Source organism: Sorex fumeus, unplaced genomic scaffold, assembly GCF_029834395.1.
Source record: "Sorex fumeus unplaced genomic scaffold, SorFum_2.1 ptg000022l, whole genome shotgun sequence".
Lineage (NCBI taxonomy): Eukaryota > Metazoa > Chordata > Mammalia > Eulipotyphla > Soricidae > Sorex > Sorex fumeus.
Genome location: NW_026606079.1, coordinates 907,118 through 925,457, shown reverse-complemented (window position 1 = coordinate 925,457; position 18,340 = coordinate 907,118). Strand labels below are relative to the sequence as shown.

General features: G+C 37.7%; 5 non-coding genes across 5 annotated transcripts; all 5 read right to left on the bottom strand.

The window, feature by feature from the left end:
• Window positions 1-268: 268 nt before the first annotated feature.
• On the bottom strand, window positions 269-343 carry LOC130023278 (small nucleolar RNA SNORD113/SNORD114 family). The gene has a single exon (XR_008792434.1). It is a non-coding gene; the product is annotated as a small nucleolar RNA SNORD113/SNORD114 family (small nucleolar RNA).
• Window positions 344-4,977: 4,634 nt separating this feature from the next.
• Window positions 4,978-5,050, bottom strand: LOC130023287 (small nucleolar RNA SNORD113/SNORD114 family). Its single transcript, XR_008792440.1, has one exon. It is a non-coding gene; the product is annotated as a small nucleolar RNA SNORD113/SNORD114 family (small nucleolar RNA).
• Window positions 5,051-7,044: 1,994 nt separating this feature from the next.
• Window positions 7,045-7,118, bottom strand: LOC130023290 (small nucleolar RNA SNORD113/SNORD114 family). The gene has a single exon (XR_008792443.1). It is a non-coding gene; the product is annotated as a small nucleolar RNA SNORD113/SNORD114 family (small nucleolar RNA).
• Window positions 7,119-11,779: 4,661 nt separating this feature from the next.
• LOC130023284 (small nucleolar RNA SNORD113/SNORD114 family) lies at window positions 11,780-11,854 on the bottom strand. Its single transcript, XR_008792438.1, has one exon. It is a non-coding gene; the product is annotated as a small nucleolar RNA SNORD113/SNORD114 family (small nucleolar RNA).
• Window positions 11,855-15,183: 3,329 nt separating this feature from the next.
• LOC130023288 (small nucleolar RNA SNORD113/SNORD114 family) lies at window positions 15,184-15,258 on the bottom strand. Its single transcript, XR_008792441.1, has one exon. It is a non-coding gene; the product is annotated as a small nucleolar RNA SNORD113/SNORD114 family (small nucleolar RNA).
• Window positions 15,259-18,340: the final 3,082 nt, after the last annotated feature.

Below are 18,340 nucleotides of genomic sequence, written 5' to 3'. Positions count from 1 at the left end.
AAAGAATTAATACCTCTACATAGCTCAAAACCATCAGTTTCAGTCATCTGTATAAATGATATTATGTGCCTCATCACATATGCCTAGTTGATAAGCCTTCATCCCTTATTCTAGTGTTCACTGACTGGTTGACCTCTTATGAATACACTTGTACCAATAATACAGAAATCTTTGGATCCAAATTTACCAGCACAAAACCATTCATTGTACTAATGATCAGTCTGTTTGAGGATTGACAAGAGAAGCAGAAGACCAAATAGTGTTGCTGTTGGACCTCAGACTTCCAGACACACAGTGTTCATCGTCTATGACTCTGGCGCCATTAATCGTCATCACTGGTCCAAGCTGGGGTCTCTGCCTTCATCCTCATGAATGCATCCATCCACTAGTAACAACTTAATAGATATCTGAGAATCACATAATTCAAAGACAAGAGCATTCAAAAGCTATCACCTCTTTGGAAGCATTGATAATTAAATATATATATATATATTTCATTCATCACCTCATTATGACAAATTAAATCATTGATTTCTGGTGTCCTTATATTTAAATTTTTAAATATTAAAAAGAAAAACATAAAAAAATTCTCTAAGAAAATTTTCTCTGAGAAAAACACCCAAAGTAAGATGAAGAGAGTTTCTTTCACTCACATGGGTTTCCACGCAGCTATAAATCCAAAGATCATGACCAAAGGGAAATGCTGAACTCAGCTTTGTAAGTCCTCCCTAAAAAGCAGAATCCAAAACAGATAACATGACTCAGATATTATTTCTATTGATCTAGGCATCTTCATTTCAGTATTCAGTGATCAACATACATTATGTATTCCGTTAGCATAATATTCATTTTTGTTTTATATATATATTTTTGTCTTGTTTGTGGGTCACATGCACGGGCTTAGTTCTGGATTTGCTCAGGGATCACACACGGGGAGACTTGGGGACCATATGTGGAACCTAGGTCAGCCACCATGAGGCAATTTCTCCAGCTCCAGTATTTTTAGCTTTTAAGAAGAAAAGCAACATAAACCTATCTGCTAACACAAAACATAAATATGGGCCTTTAATGTCTATAATCTTTTGAGTGAGAGGTAATATCCTTGAAGAGTTTATTCCTTAATGGCTTAATAGTCCCACGGTTCTCCATTAATATTTTCCCTTGCCTTACTTCCATTTATCATAATTGGACATGATTAGTGAAACTTCATAATTCGCCCTCTTCATCTTCCTAAGTATTATAGTAAGTATGTATTAATCTTTTATTCGTTTGTTAAAATAAAAACTCTTAAATATTAGAGCCCCAAATCTTAAGACCTCTGGAAAAACTTCAATCACTCCAACTATTTCTAGACTTATTTGCCTTGTTGGACACAAATATTTTATTAAATCATCTTCACTGATACAGATGGTGATGGATTAAACATTTAATATCAATTTATATTTATTATGGCACCATCAATGGGTCCTTTGTATTATATATAAGATTGAACCACTATAGTAGATATACCATGATGGTTATATATATAATACAAAGGGACAATAATGGACCCAGAATAAAGACAGAATTGATATCAACTAAATTTTTAATATTATAATTAACATGCTAAGCAAATGATCAAAACTAAATAAACACTCACACTGGTCTCTATTGTAATTCACCTTAGGATATGATCTATGTTTTTGTCAGCTTCTGGGGGCGGAGGTCATCATTCTGAGAAACTCAAGACAGTAAGTGATAAAAGACTAAATCATTATCTTTTATTGATTATTCTATTTACCTCTCAATAAGTAGGTAATTGAGATAGTTATTAATTGGAGTAATATTTTACTTAGGAGAATGAATGCCCAATTTGCCTCTGAGCCAGTATAAAAACATTAACTATGACTTTTTTTGTTTGTTTGTTTGTTTTGGGGGGATTGGTATTTTTGCTTTTGAGTGTATGATGAAGGATCAAAGCTCACACATCACATACATGAGGCATGCACAGAACAACTGAGTCACATTTCCCTGATTAACTTTCGTTGGACTTTAGAGTTCTAGATACCTAAAACATCACTCAGAGCTCAAAGAGCAGCAGCATCCGTGATCCAACTGGACCAATCTGTTTTCACTTTCATCACTCTCTAAAAGAATTAATTTGCCAATTTCCTGATCATTAAATACTTGTGATTTTAAAGTAAGCTAATAAAGGCCTTAAGGGCCCTCCCTATCAGCTGATGCCATCACTTGCCATATCAATATACCAGTTTTCCTCTATGGTTCATATATGATTAATCAACATGATGTATCATGGGATAGTATATTTATCATGGAGTTAACAGTGGCCTTTCTTTGTTCACAGGAAATAAATCTTATTCTTAAAAAAATAAACACATGCAAATTAAAAGTAGGACAATACCTTTCCGTATCGTATGGCTCAGTGTCCCTGACACTGGATGTAACCACAGAGCTCATGACTCCGGAATAGGGTCCAGTCATCCTATGTCCAGCATGGGAGCAAAGCAAAGACACAGGTTTCTAAAATGAAGACATTCTCTCCAATTCATTTTGATTTCACATTTCACTTAGTCTGTCTTCTGTAATAAGCTTTTCATAATATTTACGTACTTTTCTCTTCACAAAATGAGCAACCTCGCCCGCAAGGTTGATCATGAGCAGAGGGATGAATCCTCATCAGTGCCGAGGTATTCCTTGGACAGGGCAGTTAATGAGCTGGTCGATTTATTTCTTAATGGAAATCAATGAGGTCAATTAATATCGAAAGTGCTTCATGACTTGCCACATATATTTAGAGTCTAACACTGCTTCACCTTCGTCATACTTACTAATTTATGTGTTTGCGTTGATTCCATTATTGATCCAGTTACCAACTGAAAGTAAAGCTATGTGTATATCCTTATGGAGTGAACGGTGCTGGACATGGTACCCATGAAATCCTCTCATTAGCCAAACGGTAACAAAGATAAAGCAACAAACTCCGTGTGTGTGTGCATGTGTGTGTGTGTGTGTGTGTGTGTGTGTGTGTGTAAAAGAACAAGACTCCTAAATATTTCTCACATGTCTCCATAGGACCATTTACCACAGAAAGCGTTAATTAGATTTCTGATTGTATAGGACCTTAGAGTTCCAGATGAATATCTTTTATAAATTGATCACCGCATGCTGCAGAGACAAATTAACATCTCACATTAATCCCATTTTAGTCTTTGAATTAAAATTAAAACTGAATAATACATTTTACATTAATGAGCTCATAAAATAACAGTATGAAAATGGATAAGTTGGTCATGCCTTTTTCTCCTTACTTGATCACGACGTAGTGAACTGGCCCACATATGACCTTCACTGATTTCATCTGCCCGTGGAGTCTTTTACTTCCTTTCACACAGACTTAGACCACCAACCAGAAGCAATTACTCTGTTACTTACAGAACTTTCTATGCTTCTTAATTAAAACATTGTGCATCCATTCTGTGGAGTACAAAGCAAACACACACACACACACAAAAAAAAACAGAGATGAGACTAAACTGGATTAGGAAGCAGCTAGCACAAGCTAGATTCAGATTTTTTAAATTGAGCTTGTTAATATTAATGAGTATTTGCACCTTAAAACTTTGTGTGGCTTGTTTTGATTATTTGATTCACTGATTGAATTTAACTGATCAGGAAAATGACAGAACCAATACCAGGGAAAAGAGTAGAAATTATGACCCCGTTGACCATTTATAGTCCCGTTATCTGTCAAAGTAAGGTCTAAGATACTTCTAAATTAATCTTAAGCTTGAGAATTTGGCTGATTTGAAACTAAAGCCTAGGACCAATTTTCATTCGTTCCTGTCTAGATGTGTACAGCTGCACACCGAATCATCTGGCTTCCATTTTTAAGGATATTTCCAGAAAGAAAAAGCTATCTAAATATAGTCCCCATTTCAAACATCACAAATTTAGGCTTCTTGCTCTGGGAGCAGCTGAATCCTGTTTCATGATGACCACAATCCTCAACAGTTTATACTTTTCATTCTTTCCAATAATTAACAAAATATTAACTTATTCTCTTATAACTGTATTATAGCATCAATATTTATGACTCCAGAGAAACAGCACAGTATTGATACCTACACAAATGCTCACTGGGCACAGGAAAAAGATGAGGTGACTGTAACTGTGTTTTTCTTCAGAGAACAAAATCGTAAATAGGGGCCAAGAATACAAACCCATGTGCTAGCGCACAGGTCTGGCATGTAGAAGGTGCCAGCCTGAATTCCAGCACCACACGCCCTGCCACCAGCCCAGCACTGTTCTGGTGGGTCCTGGCATCAGAGTGTCAGCATTGAATCATCCCACTCACACACACGAGGAGTGAGCACTGCACAGGGGGCTCCCAGGCAATAATAACAATTACTATTGTTATTGAGCAATGTACTGCTACCTGAGTTTAAAAAAAAAGTAACTGCAAATATCACAGGATTGTCCATAATCAATCACGAACCACAGTTACCACAGAGATCCAGGTGTGATTATGCAATTAATCAGTCATCTTAGAAAAACCATAATGCTTTTGGCTCTTCTAATAAAACAAAAACTAACCACCTAACCCAGTAAAACAACACGGAATTTTATATCCATTTATCTAAATGCTCATTTTCCCAGAAGATTCAACTTGAATCAATTCATTTTACTGGAGCTCGGGACTTCAAAAATGTATTAATAATGATTTCATATTAAATATATTAGATTACAAACTGTTAAGTTGAACCAGAAATAACCTAACTTGTCATTATTTATACATTTCTTGGTTGGCCAGCTGAAAATAAAACAAAAAACTCAGAAGCTCAAGAACAAACGCCTAAACTTGGATTTGGTTTGGGTTTGGGTTTGTTTTCTTTTTGTCTTTCAGTGCCGGATTGAGTATGCTAAATTCCTGGAATGCGTTCTTCTTCCACAAAGTTAACAAACAGTAGTATTCTGGAAATGGACCTCAGAGTTATAGGGTTTAATCAAAATCCTTGATTTCAGACACCCCAGGGAACTCATCATTGATCCAGGATAAGTAGGTTTTTTTCAATTTATCCCTTTGTTTATTGATCCACTAAAATCAAGACACACGAATTATTTGTAAAGCCCAAACAGGTTCATTAGCCATTTCAGTATCAAAACTCTGTGGGTCAGGGCTGGAGCGACAGCACAGTGGGTAGGTCATTTGCCTTGCACGCAGCCGACCCGGGTTCAAAAAATAGAAAATAGAAAAATACGATCAGTTCCAAACAGCTTTGACAATGAACAGCGAATGTCTTCCATCTTATTTTGAAACATAGTCATGTGGAATCTGGTTAATCACAATCTTAGTTTCCAGGCACAACAGTATGTGAGGTTGACGTGTGGTTAAATTTAAATAATTGAGGACTAATAAAAAATTGTTAACAGGGGCTGGAGTGATAGCACAGCGGGTAGGGCATTTGCCTTGCACGTGGCCAACCTGGGTACGATTCCCAGCATCCCATATGGTCCCCTGAGCACCGCCATGAGTAATTCCTGAGTGCAGAGCCAGGAGTAACTCCTGTGCATCGCTGAGTGTGACCCAAAAAGCAAAAAAAAAAAAAATCGTTAACAAAAAATTTTTACAAGATATGTTCAACCCCTAGTCCCAAGAGATAATAGGCCAGAGACAAATACTCCAGTCACAGTTTTCATTCTCTGGGGGCCAGACCTCAATATACAGAAGAATGAACAATCCAGATCAGGTGGAATTCATGGAAAATAGTTTAACTGTGAAGTTCTACTTTTCATAAATGACCCAAGAATAGCTATACTATCTCTCTGAGCCATCTATTTTATTTTTTGTTATTGGCTACATTAACCCAAATACCCAAAGCAGAATCAACAATACTGAAATCAAGAGACCCAAACATTAACAACTAAACTCAGAATGAACCCTGTCAAGAGGGCAGGCTGGAGGGTGGTGGCGGGGGCATACGGAAGGGGCCCCGGGGACATTGGTGAGGGAAGTTGCCACTGTTACTGGGATCGGTGTTGCTATATTATATGTCTAAAACTCAACTATGAATAACTTTGTAAATCACAATGCTTTAATAAAAAAAATTTTAAAGGGTCTACATATCTACATTCAAGTTACAAAGAGAACATCATCAGGATATATAAAGGTTGAACATCATTTCTCTTTTTATTAGTTCCTGATTTTGAGGCCTTTGGAATAACTGAGGTTCATTCATTATCTGTCCACAAGTAACAATTTATGAACATCTATGAATTAATGACCATCAGACAATAACCTTCACAACGTGTCTTGCTAATATCTACATGGATTGGTGGGGTGGTTAGGGGGTCACACCTGGTCATGCTCATGGTTAATCCTGGCACCTGGTGATGCTCAGGGTCACTCCTGGCTTTGAACTCAGGAATTACTCCTGGAAGAGCTTGGAGGACCCTATGGGATGCCAGGGATCGAACCCGGGTCAGTCACATGAAAGGCAAATGCTCTACCTGCTGTACTAGCACTCCAGTCCTGCTACATGGATTTTAAAGCCAGATTTTTTCCTAACTTTTAATAAAACAGTGAACATAGCAAATTGACAATAACTTGTCAAAACTCACATTTCAAGAGCTGTGCTCATTCGTACTTTAATTCAGTAACTAATCAATTATTTATGTAATGTTCCTGTCTGTAAATGAGATTAAACAAACAGCTGACACCCACCAACCTCAAAAACTAGTCTCACTTGTATCTGCGTGCAAACATATTACAAAATAAGCAACAGATTTCATCAATATATTTCAACGAAATTCAGTGCTACATTATTGTATAATCACCCCCTTTGTGTTACATGCTCTCACAATTATGAGAGTATGTCATGTTCCTGTATACCTATCTTATAGTTCTTTAACTAGTCATGCATTTATTACCTTATGAAACTCAATCAATACCCATACAAGGGTGTGGACACCCACGATCCAGGAACCCGAATTGTCCAAACTTCTGCAATAAGCTTTGTCTGTGAGGAGTGGGGTCAAGTTGGAATAGTGGATCTCAGAGTCATAGATGGCATCAATCAAAACATTTGATTCAGACACCCTCCAATCTCATCATTGGTCCAGGCTTGGCGCACTTCCCTCCATGCACCGATGCCTTCATTAACCCATGAAATATATGCTCCCAAGAATAGCGGCTTTGATTCATGAAACTCAGAGCCTTGACAATCGATGCCAATGGAAGGCTGATTTCCCGTCAGCACCAACAGCGAAGCTGGTCCTTGACTGGGCCACATATTTAATTTGTTTAATTTTCAACATGGCATTAGTGAACCATTAAAATCACAAAGGTTTCAAACAAGTAAGTCTAAATAAAAGCACAGTGCTATCCCATAGCCAAAATATAGATTCTAGATTAGTTTTTTGTTCTGGGGGCTTGGGGGTGGATTTTTGAGTCAAACCAATGATACTGAGGGGTTACTCCTGTCTCTGCACTCAGGGATCACTTGGGGTAGGACTCATGGGGCCATACGGGGTGCCCGAGATCAAACCCATGTCAGCCACGTGCAAGGCAAGTGCCTGACCTGCTATAGAAGTGTTCTGGCGCCACTATATTCTTTATAAAGAATTCACTTAAACCATCAAGATCCATAAATAACATCAATAATGTGGACTACAAATGGCTCTGGTATTTAATTAAATGATTTCTGGTATTTAATTAAATGATTAAATGAATCTCAGTTGTACAAAAATGACCTCTGCTTCTTAATACCTGGTGCTTACCTACTTTAGGTCTACATTTGGAGTTCCTGGGATGTATTTTTGTTCGTTTGCTTGTTTGGCGGAGGGTATAGGTATTGTCTTTTGTTGCACTGAACTCAGCGACGATCCATGAACAGGTGAACACAGAAGAGAAACTTAATTTTCTTACATTGATTCTTGGCCAAGAAGAAACAGCCAAGGTCCTCAAGAGTTAAGACACAGCGACCGAATCCTCTGGGCAGTATTCAACCAGGAGAAACAGGTGGATTTTGAAAAAAAAAATTAAAAGTGCAAATTTAGATTTTTTTAAAGAAATATTTCCATGAATAATCTCAATATTGGTTCATGTCACATTTTCATAATCAATTCAGCTGGGGTGTTGTAGTCATCTGTCAATTTACTCCCTGCTTAGAGTGTAATATTGCAAGGGAGGTCCTTTGCTCTCCTACCCCATACAGGACTGTAACGATTAATATCTACCTTTATATCTGTACCAAAAGTCAAAGAAGCCACAGAATTTTTCAAGACTCTCTTTTTTTTGTTGTGTCGAGGGTGGAACTCGAAGCTTTATACATTCCACTCAAGCAAGACCTCTCCTGAGCCATATCCCTGAGCTCCGGTAAATATTTTTAATGTGGAAAACTTGGACTTCTCTGACTGTTTTTGCTTTTGTTTGGGGGGCCACACCTGCTAAATGAAATTAGACAGAAGATGGGTAAACATGGGATGATAGCACTTGTTTGTGGATTTAGAATAACTGGATGAGAAAATGCAGTGTTTTAAAGGGGGTGGGGGGGGCACGCCCTGATCAACCTTGGTCTTGGAATATAGAGAGGAGAAGGAGAGAGGGGGAGGGGGGAGAGGAGGGGAGAAGAGGCAGATGGGAGCCAGGCCAACGAGGTCAGGGGCAAAGGTGGTGTTAGGGAATGACATAGCCAAATACCCAAACCAGAGAGTCCACAACACTGAAATAAAGAGCACCGAACTTTACAAGCAGACTGAAGAAGGTGTAGGTCAGGAGGGTGGGCTGCAGGGTGGGTGGGAGGGAGGGGACCTGGGACCCTGGTGGAGGGGCGCTGAGACTGGAGGGGGGAGCTGCAATACTGCACATCTAAAACTCAACTGTGGGTAACTCTGTAAATCATGGTGCTTTCATGAAAAACGTGAAAAAGAAAAAAGAATGTGGAGGGACACCGACATCTATCTACTCATTAATTACTCATGAAAATCGTCAACCAAGTTCTTTATCAATAAAAAATCAGTCAGTACAAGAGGATTCTTCTTTATTATAATTATACTTTCAAAGTCCCTGCTTACGACATTTTCCATGATTCCACAGGTAACCAGGGATTCCTATTTTTTGTTTGTTTGTTTGCTTGGGGGCCATACTCTATTGTGTTCAGGGCCGACTCTTGGCTCTGTGCAAAGGGGTCACTCCCAATGGGGCTTGAGGGATCATATGGGGTACCAGATATTTAACGTGGGTCAGCCACATGTAAGGAAAAGTGCCCTGTCCACTGTACTATCTCTCTGACCCCTCTATTTTATTTTTTATTATTAGCTACATTAACTTATTCTCATTAAAATAAGCTGTTCTCAAGTGTTTACTATTATTGAATAATAATTTACTATTATTACAATAACATTTACTATGATATTTACAATAATATTTACTATTATTGAATATATTTTATGAAGTAATTTGGCAAAGCTCTCTACATTTGTACCCTTTGTAAAAGAATAATAGCAAAAATAAATCTGTAAAATAAGCAAAAAGAAACACACCACTAACTATAGTAATAATGATATTTCTGTTCATATGCTTGCAAAGAAGGAACAGTCTTGGTTTATTTTTTAATTCACATTTTCATAAGTGCATTAATATGTCTTTAGTTCATTAGTCCCTTTAATAATTTGATATTTGGTAGCCCTCCTCTGTTTATATTTTATTCATGCATTGATTTACCACTAATCACGCAATCCATATTCATGAATAACAGGAAGACCCAAGATACAATCTTTAACTACTTCTAACTTCCTCTACGAATAAATCCCCTAGACAAAACGCCCCTCAGAGCTACAGGCTGAGTTTAATCAAGGTATTTTATTCCGATGCCCCAAGCCTAGTTATTATTGATCCAGACATCGTATTCTGTGTCTTTACTTAACATAATGTTCTCGATTTATTCATTGATTCACTAATAATAATGCAATCGATGTCCATAAATTAGGAAAATAAAGCAAGATTTGTGAGTAGCCTGTGAAAGATGCTTTAGTCTTTGGTTAAGAGCCTCCAGCATCTTCAGATAAGAATTAATAACATCTAGACCATACTTTGTCTCTTTCATTTAACACCCACATTTTAAAGATGTTAAGATGCACTAAATTTTATGCCACAAATGAAAAAAATGCAAATGTTTCTATTTCCTTATATTCTGTCCCTCATAGGTTAATAAATCTATGTATGAAGAAAGGCTTAAACCTACTAGGTAAAAAAAATTTTAATATTACAATGTTCTGGAAATGCCTGAAATATCTTTTATCTTTTTGTTCTAATTAAGTCAATCATAATTAAATGGATAAGTTTTAATCCCAGATTCATAAGTTTTAATTCCAATTTCCACCCCTAGTCAATAATAGATGGCCACTTCTGAATTGACTATGTACACGACCATTCCTTTTAAACCTCTAGGTAAAATCCCAACACCAAGTCCCTAGAACATGAATTTTGAGTGTTACTTACAATGATCTTTCTTGTCTTTAGTCAAAAGTCAGCTATTCCTTTGAAAATGTTCATTCTGAGGAGTCAAAAGGAAATGCGTTTACATTGAGCTATCTTAAACAAATTGGTACGACAAAAATCAAGTAACAATCAGCCTTGCTTGGAAGCCTCATCTCAAATTTGGAAGGAGACATATCTATTTTGTATTTATTAAGTTTACACTTTGTGCAATTATTTTAAATAATCAAGTACAGACCACTGGATCTAGCAGGGAATATGAAAAATTAGTAGAAGTATTGGAGATACCTGTCTGTAATTGCTGTCCATTGTTACAAGACAAGATTTTCTTCTTCGTTGAACTTGAGTTGTATGGATTACGTTGGATTATAATATCAAAGGTAATACATGTCTGAATTCACTCACTAATAGACCTCTCACTCATGGGATAATCACACCATTCTTTCCCTTTTCTAAAAGAATCCCCAAAAGTTTAAACAACCATCGAAACAGAGAGAAAATACTGCTCCTTCCAAATGTCCAGATGCAGCTTGGGAGAAGACTAAACCTTGTGTTCCAAAGACAGATGTTGCATAAGACACGAGGACTCACAACATTTGTTGGCAACGGATGTATTCTGGCAGAATTTTCTAAGATTGTATTGAGGTGAAGTGTATAATATTGTCCACGTCCAACACTACTTTGCTCTGCATGAGCACACGTGTACTGGATCAGGAGTCTGAGTAATGTTTGTCTTTGTCCCTCTGTGATTTCCCACGAGGACGGCAACCAGTTACTTTAGTGTTTGCATAAATAAAATCGCATAAAATATTGCACTAATCATAAATGTGGTTGTATGAAATGGTCTCATCATTGCGCCATGCTCTCCCTCTCAACTACATAGTTATTCAATCAACTACTTATGCAAATGTTTTCCTTGTCCTAATAGAATGATCAATTGGCAATCTGCCTCAACACAAAACGAAGTCTTTGACTCGTATGTACAGATGGCCATATGTTCTGTACTGATATGATAAGAGCCTTGACTAATTGATTGGCACTTAATTACCTAATTTGTTGGGACTCAGAATCCCCAAATTATTTTCCTCATAATCCATGTTTACTTACATGCTCTAAAAGTAGTGCAGACTGCCACAGACATCTCTCATTCCTTATGCACTGACACCCCCCGTTCTTCGTGGGCTAATTGCATTATAACAATGCAATGCGTTCCCCAAACCACAAAAGCCCAAGACTAAGGTGTGTGGCTCAGTTCCCACCAAGACAATAATGTTTTTCTTTGTAATGGACCTCAGAGTTGCAGATGGGTTTAATCAAAATTCCTGTTTCAGAAACCCCATGACACTCATCATTGGTCCATGCTGGGAAATTCAGGTTTTCTACTTATCAATGATTTACTGATTGTACAATTTTAAAAAAAAAACTCCCAAAACAAGATTCTTGAGGTTAAAATTCTTGTCCTGTAAAGCTCATGGACAACATTTTTCATGCAAAGGGCTTAGGGGGGGATGGGCAACAACACTTTTTCCTTTGAAGTTCCCCTTCACTTCCTATGTGGCTCTCTTTAATTTTAATTTATCCACATGATGATTTAACTGAAAAATCATTAAACCACCATCTTTAGTCACCTTTGACCTGCCCCAAGCAGTTCCTAGCAATTCCACCCAAATGAGAGTGCTTAAACCAACCGCAGTAGACAATAAATAATAAGATTTAACTGCTTAGAGAAGCAAATATATAGCAAAACTGCTTTTAAAATTACCACAGTTGTGTCCATTTCAATCAGTTTTTGGTTTATGTCATGCTCCTGTGACTGACTCCTACCTAACATAAAGAGTATTTTATACCATGTTTGTAAACAATGATGATTTCAAAATTCTTCAGCAAACATGCCACAGCAAACAATCCAAAGACGTAAAGGAAGGGACTTACTTATCTTAGTTTTTATGCTCTGCGCTCAGAAAGCAATTTTTGATTGAATGATTAAAGAAGCTGCTTATATTCACTCTGGAGACTACAAAGCAGATCTACGCTAAATTTAAATTTACATTTCTTAATGCATCTACTCAGAATGGCATCACAATAAACCTCAGATCAAAAACATGACTTTATATTATACTTGTATTGAGCTTGGAGTTATAAAGAATCAAGGAAGTATCGTTCAAGTCTAAGAATCTAGCCTAAGAGCATAATTTCTTAGGAACTACAAAAAAAAATCTGCATACACTTCTACCTAATGCATGGTTATTTAATGTATTGTAATGGACACAAAAACTTTCCCTTACATAATTAAAAAGAAAAAAAGCAAATTATAAGCTACTCAAAACATGATCTGTTAGCTGCGGATACTAACATGCCACATGCAGAAGAGGCTGACCTATTAATTTCAGTGTGGAGTTATTTTCATATAATATTTTATTTTGTATTGTTTGTCCATGAGGAGATCTTGTCATTTATGTACATATTGGTTTGATTGCAGATACCCTGATTCACTTGGATTCTACCAGTCCTTAGAGGTGAATGACAAATATCTGGGAACAAGTTTCCCTAAACTTCTATGAGCCCACCATTAGAGAGAACATGGAGGAATTTTCTCTCCCTAATGGACCTCGAAGTTACTGGGTAAAGGTATTGATTCAGATACCTCCACCAATATTCACCCCTAATCCACTTCTTCTTTCATTTATGCCCTCTTATATTGAGTCACTAGTTCAGAGATTCATGAATAACACGTATACAATGTTACCGTGAGTGAGACAAAACTCAGAACAAAAAATCATCAATGTAAACTAGATTATTTAGTAGACCATGATCATCTAAAGCCAACAGACTTGACTACTCTGCAGAAGAAACCTATGTTTCACAGTCCAGAAATAACCCATGCCCTGGCTTCAAAGCAATCCCTTCTCATAACTGGGTCCCAACCTATACCCTTTTCGTTATGTTTTCTGTAGAGTTACAAGCTGGTCTAGACAACAACTAAAACCCTCACAACTTAAGCCAGCATTGACCAAGTTGCCATCTGCCATCTTTAAAAGTACTCCTGTCGCAAAGAGTTAACCACTCAGATCATTATCCCCCAAGGAATGTATGAAACAAATATGAAATCCCACAAGATAGTCTGCTCTGAAAATTAGCAAAATGCCTCGCTCACTGTAGCAATGGTCTTAATTGGACTGCGCTGAATTAATCACACATTTTAATTCATGAATCATTCCACTCGTGGCTCATAATTGGCATTCCTTCATTTCATGTATTATTTAAGCATTTATTTAATTGAAATCATTAGTGGGGTCCCATCAATAATGCCCATGTAAGCCTAGAACATCAGTGATGGTGCTTATTTACATCAGTCTGTGCATGGCTCGGTCCCCAAAGTAACAGCCCAAGGCTTGGCAATTAAAGAATGATTAAATCAACTGTGTGGTGTTTATTCTATAAAAAAAAAATCTACTTTTCCAAACAATGAACACAGAATTAGCTTTTCAAAACTGAAATGTGTCAAGAGGACTTGATTAGTCATAAGCCCCACTTCAGTTCATATTCACATCATTTCTCTGAGAATGACACTTGTGTTTACTAACTTAAATGTTACTATTAACTAACACGAACCACAATAAATTCATGGCTCCACACAAAACAAAAACTCTAACAATTAGAGACGTTTGATTTTGCTTTACTACCCAAACAGGGAGAGCCTGAGGAGACCAGGCCTGCCTTTTCCCTTAGAGCTCTTTGCGCTGAGCTGGACACAGATCATTTGGTTTAATGGTGCCGTCATAGCAAGCACTCCACTATAGGTACTTTAAGGACTCTCTCAATTACTGATTTATTTTATTTTTCCAGGAATACTAATAGCATGTCCTCATTTTTCTAAGAAAACTCAAAATGGATAAACACTAGTTCTAGCACCAAATTGCAACAACTTGGAAAGCTCCAGGTGCACCTTTCAAAAAATAAAAGACTCTATTATTTTCGCCTGGAATACCTCGGGAAAACAAGGTGAGTCAGTATCTTTATATCAAAACATGTATTCCTAATTGGCCCCTGGGTTGCTGGTTTTTTAAAAAGTACACAAAGATATAAAATTACCCCTTATTTCTCTTTCAATAATACATCAGTCTCTGTGATCTGATCCACAAGACAAAAACACCGAACTAACTTTGTCTGTATCTGTAGTCACTGATTATGGACACTACTTAGGTTATTTAATGTCAAGAATAATATGGATTATTTTCTGCTGTCTTAATAAAATAAGTTTTAAAATTGGATTTATTATGATCACTGTCATAGAAAGCATTCTCATCTTGGTTTCTGCTTGGATTCCAATTAGACGGTTATTTTGCAAACTAATTTATATGAGAAAATGTGTTTTCATTTCTCCAATACAACAATCAGTTCAAAGCCCACCACCCACCCCGAACAAAACTGCACCGTGCAAATGAGCCTGCATTCCCGTCCAGTGCAGTCAAATTGACTATTCATTTATTGAGAGTCAGACTCAATTATCTTTGAGCAATAACCAGAGTTTCATTCCATTTTTTTCATTATCAATGCAAGTCCTCTATTTTCCATGCATTGACCCTTTTCGTTCATTTCTGAGTTGGAAATACAGTCCTCCCCAACCCCCAGACCTCAGCCGCAAGGCTGATTTCCCATGCGGGGAGTAGCCAGTGCTCCTCTTCAGATTGGACCTCAGAGTTGAATATGGGTTTAATCAAAACTCCTGTTTCAGATACCCCATGGTACTCATCACTGGTCCAGCGCGTTTAGCTTCCAAGATTTCACCAAGTCATCTAACATGAACCCACAAATAATAACATAACCGTAAGGTTCTGGAAATGCGACCTTCCCATTAGCGGCTCTCCCCCTAGGGAGCAAACAGACTGGAGCTCCTTTTAAGATGGACCTCAGAAGACATGTAAAATCAGTTCATTTCCAGGCTACATACCTGATCCATCTTCACCAGGGGCCTCCCGTGGTGATTTTATTTACTCCCTTTTCACACAGGGTTTAATGAACCGCCATAAGCCATCTTTAAGCAATGCTCAGACACGACGCCTTCAGCTTCCTGAGGGTGGGCAGAAAAATAATTATCAGTGCTATACTGCAATGGACATGTTTAAGCTCCGGTCGTAGAAAGTAAATCCTAACGTTAGTTCATTCGGAAAGGAAAGGGATGACTATATTTTATTAATCAAGTCGACTGTACCAATCAGATTAAACATGTTTTCATTTTTGTTTTGCTTTTCAATATTGCTTGTGATTCTTAACATATTCCCATCACTGGTCTACTTGCAGGGAATGTTTCTTCTACCACAGACACTGATTCTTCTGAAATACCCCCAGACCATTTCTGCCCGGGGAACTGACGGTGGGAGTCTGACAGCGTACTTACATTTTCTCTGCCTTCTTTAACCACAGCATTTCTTGCTAAGATTCTGGCCCTTAGGAAATAAAGTTCTGCAGTCCTCTCTGTGGAGGAAAATTCAGAATTAATCTTTATAAAAATATATATGTTGCTACCTGGAAATAAATTGCACTGTAACAAATTTCAATCCATCTTAATTAGCCCTATAATTTAATTTAAAATTCTGCTAGTCACGACTGATTGGACCTTCTGAAATAAAAATGAAAACAATCAGACGTATCTTAAATTTCAACTGTTCCTGATTGAAATAACATGGATTTACAACACCTGTGACCGTTTCAGAAAGAAAGTATCATGCCTCTTCAAATGTAAAGACCACAACCACTACCAAAGTATATTTTAAAAGTTTTAGCAAAATAAAAGATGACTTGGCTGGCTGTCACTTTTTCAAGGTAGATTACCTCTAAACCCTACTGATATTCTCAGTGATTACTGTGCTTGATTTGGTTTTCTATGTCTGTTACATTTATATGTCTATTAAATTTATATGTGCTCCTACAAGCAAAGTCTTCAAGCACCTTATCAAATGTGGAAGTGAGCTAAGAATGTGTCCTTTTCTTAAACATCACAAATGAGAACCTATACAATGAAAACCTATAGTCTCAGCAAATGATAGTCATTAATCTGGGTCTTGGCTTAGCTTATTTTTAATGCTTCTGAATTTTTTTGGCTTTTACCTTTTCAGTACAAAAGAAAGCTTAGATTGTAGGATTATTATAGTGCTAAAGTTTATTGAATCACTGGACAAAGTTAAGGTACTCTGAATGCAAAGACGCTGGAAATAAATCTGGAAGGGTACTGTTCTAACTCCTAGTTGGTCACGGATGTAACTAGGTCGTGTTTGAGTTGTTCATAAAATCGAGTGGATTCGATTTGATGTGTCCTGACACAGTGTTAATACAGGTCCCAAACTGCTTTGTCATTCAGTGAGATATATACCTAGTCAATGATCTCCGTACATGTTTCCCATTTCTTTAAAATGTATATGTAGCTGAAGTAGTTCTGGGAGAGAAATTTATAGCAGTGAGCATGTGTATGAGAAAAGTAGGCTGGGGCCCAGTGCGACAGTACAGTGGGGTAGGGAGTTTGCCTTTCGTGTGGCCGACCTGGGTTTGATCCCCGACACACCTTATGGTCGCCTAAGCACTGTCAGGAGTACATCAGGCACACAGAGCCAGGAGTATCCCCTAAGAACCGCTGGGTGTGGCCCAAGGCGGAGAAAAAGAAGACAGTTCTCTTTCTAGATGGATGAAGAACTGGAGCGCATATACACAGTGGACTCTTATTCATCTGTAAAAAGGGATGTCCTGTCATTTTCATCATGGGTGAGCCTGGAGGACATCCTGTCATAAATAAGCCAAAGCAGAAAGCTACTGCGTGATGTCACTTACATCATGGAATCTCAAAAAGCCCAATTCAGGAACCCCAGGGGGTGGAAGGGGGGTGGGCGGCATGTTGGAATGTGTGAGGCCTGTGTTTTATTCCCAGCATCAGCTCCACCCCCAAAGCCTCCCCTGAGCACTACTGGGTGTGGACCCAAAACAAAACAAAATGTTTAATTTGTAACTTTAAGTAGATACTTCTCCAAAAGGAGAATGGCCCCTGAACACATGAAAGAATATTGCACCTCACTTACGATGATGAAAATTCAAATCAAATACAAGAGCTATAGACTTGCATTCATGACCATGCACGAGGTCAGAAAGGTGGAAATAACAAGTGTGGGTGAGGATGTTGGATAGAAATATGGAGACCGGGTGCACTGTTGGTGGTCATGGAGGTAAGCCTCAACGAAACATGTAACCATTCCTGTGGGGGAAGAAAGGGAAATTTCATGTCATACTGCAACATCATTCCTACTGATTTATTCAAAGGACATGAAAAGACTGAAAAATATCCACACCCAAGTAGCATTGTTACTAATAGCTAAAATATAAATAAACTAAAATACCCATCAAGCAAAGATCAGATCAAGAAACTATAATGTAACGAATGGAATACTACTCTGTCATAAAAAAGATGAAAACACAAATTTTGGGACAAAAATGGAAGAGATGTGAAGTGATTTCTGCTAAATTAAATAAGGAAGGACATCAGAGATGATTATTGGATAGTGTCGTTCACAAGAAGAAGACTAGATATAACCAAGGCACATGACTGGAAAGGGTCAAGAACAGTGATGCCTGGACTTGGTGGACGCTGGTGTTCGTGGAGGGAAAGAGGAGACTGTGGAATGTGTACACAGACTTTCAGGTGGCGGGATGGCTCTAGACTTTGGTGTTTGGACAGCTGTGAAGCTGGACCTCAGCGATGCCCAATTATTGTAAATCATTGACAAAAATTATAGGAAAACTGGAATACACAAAAGCATTATTATAGTGGTTACAAAAAAACAATGAGGAAGAGAAAGTAGG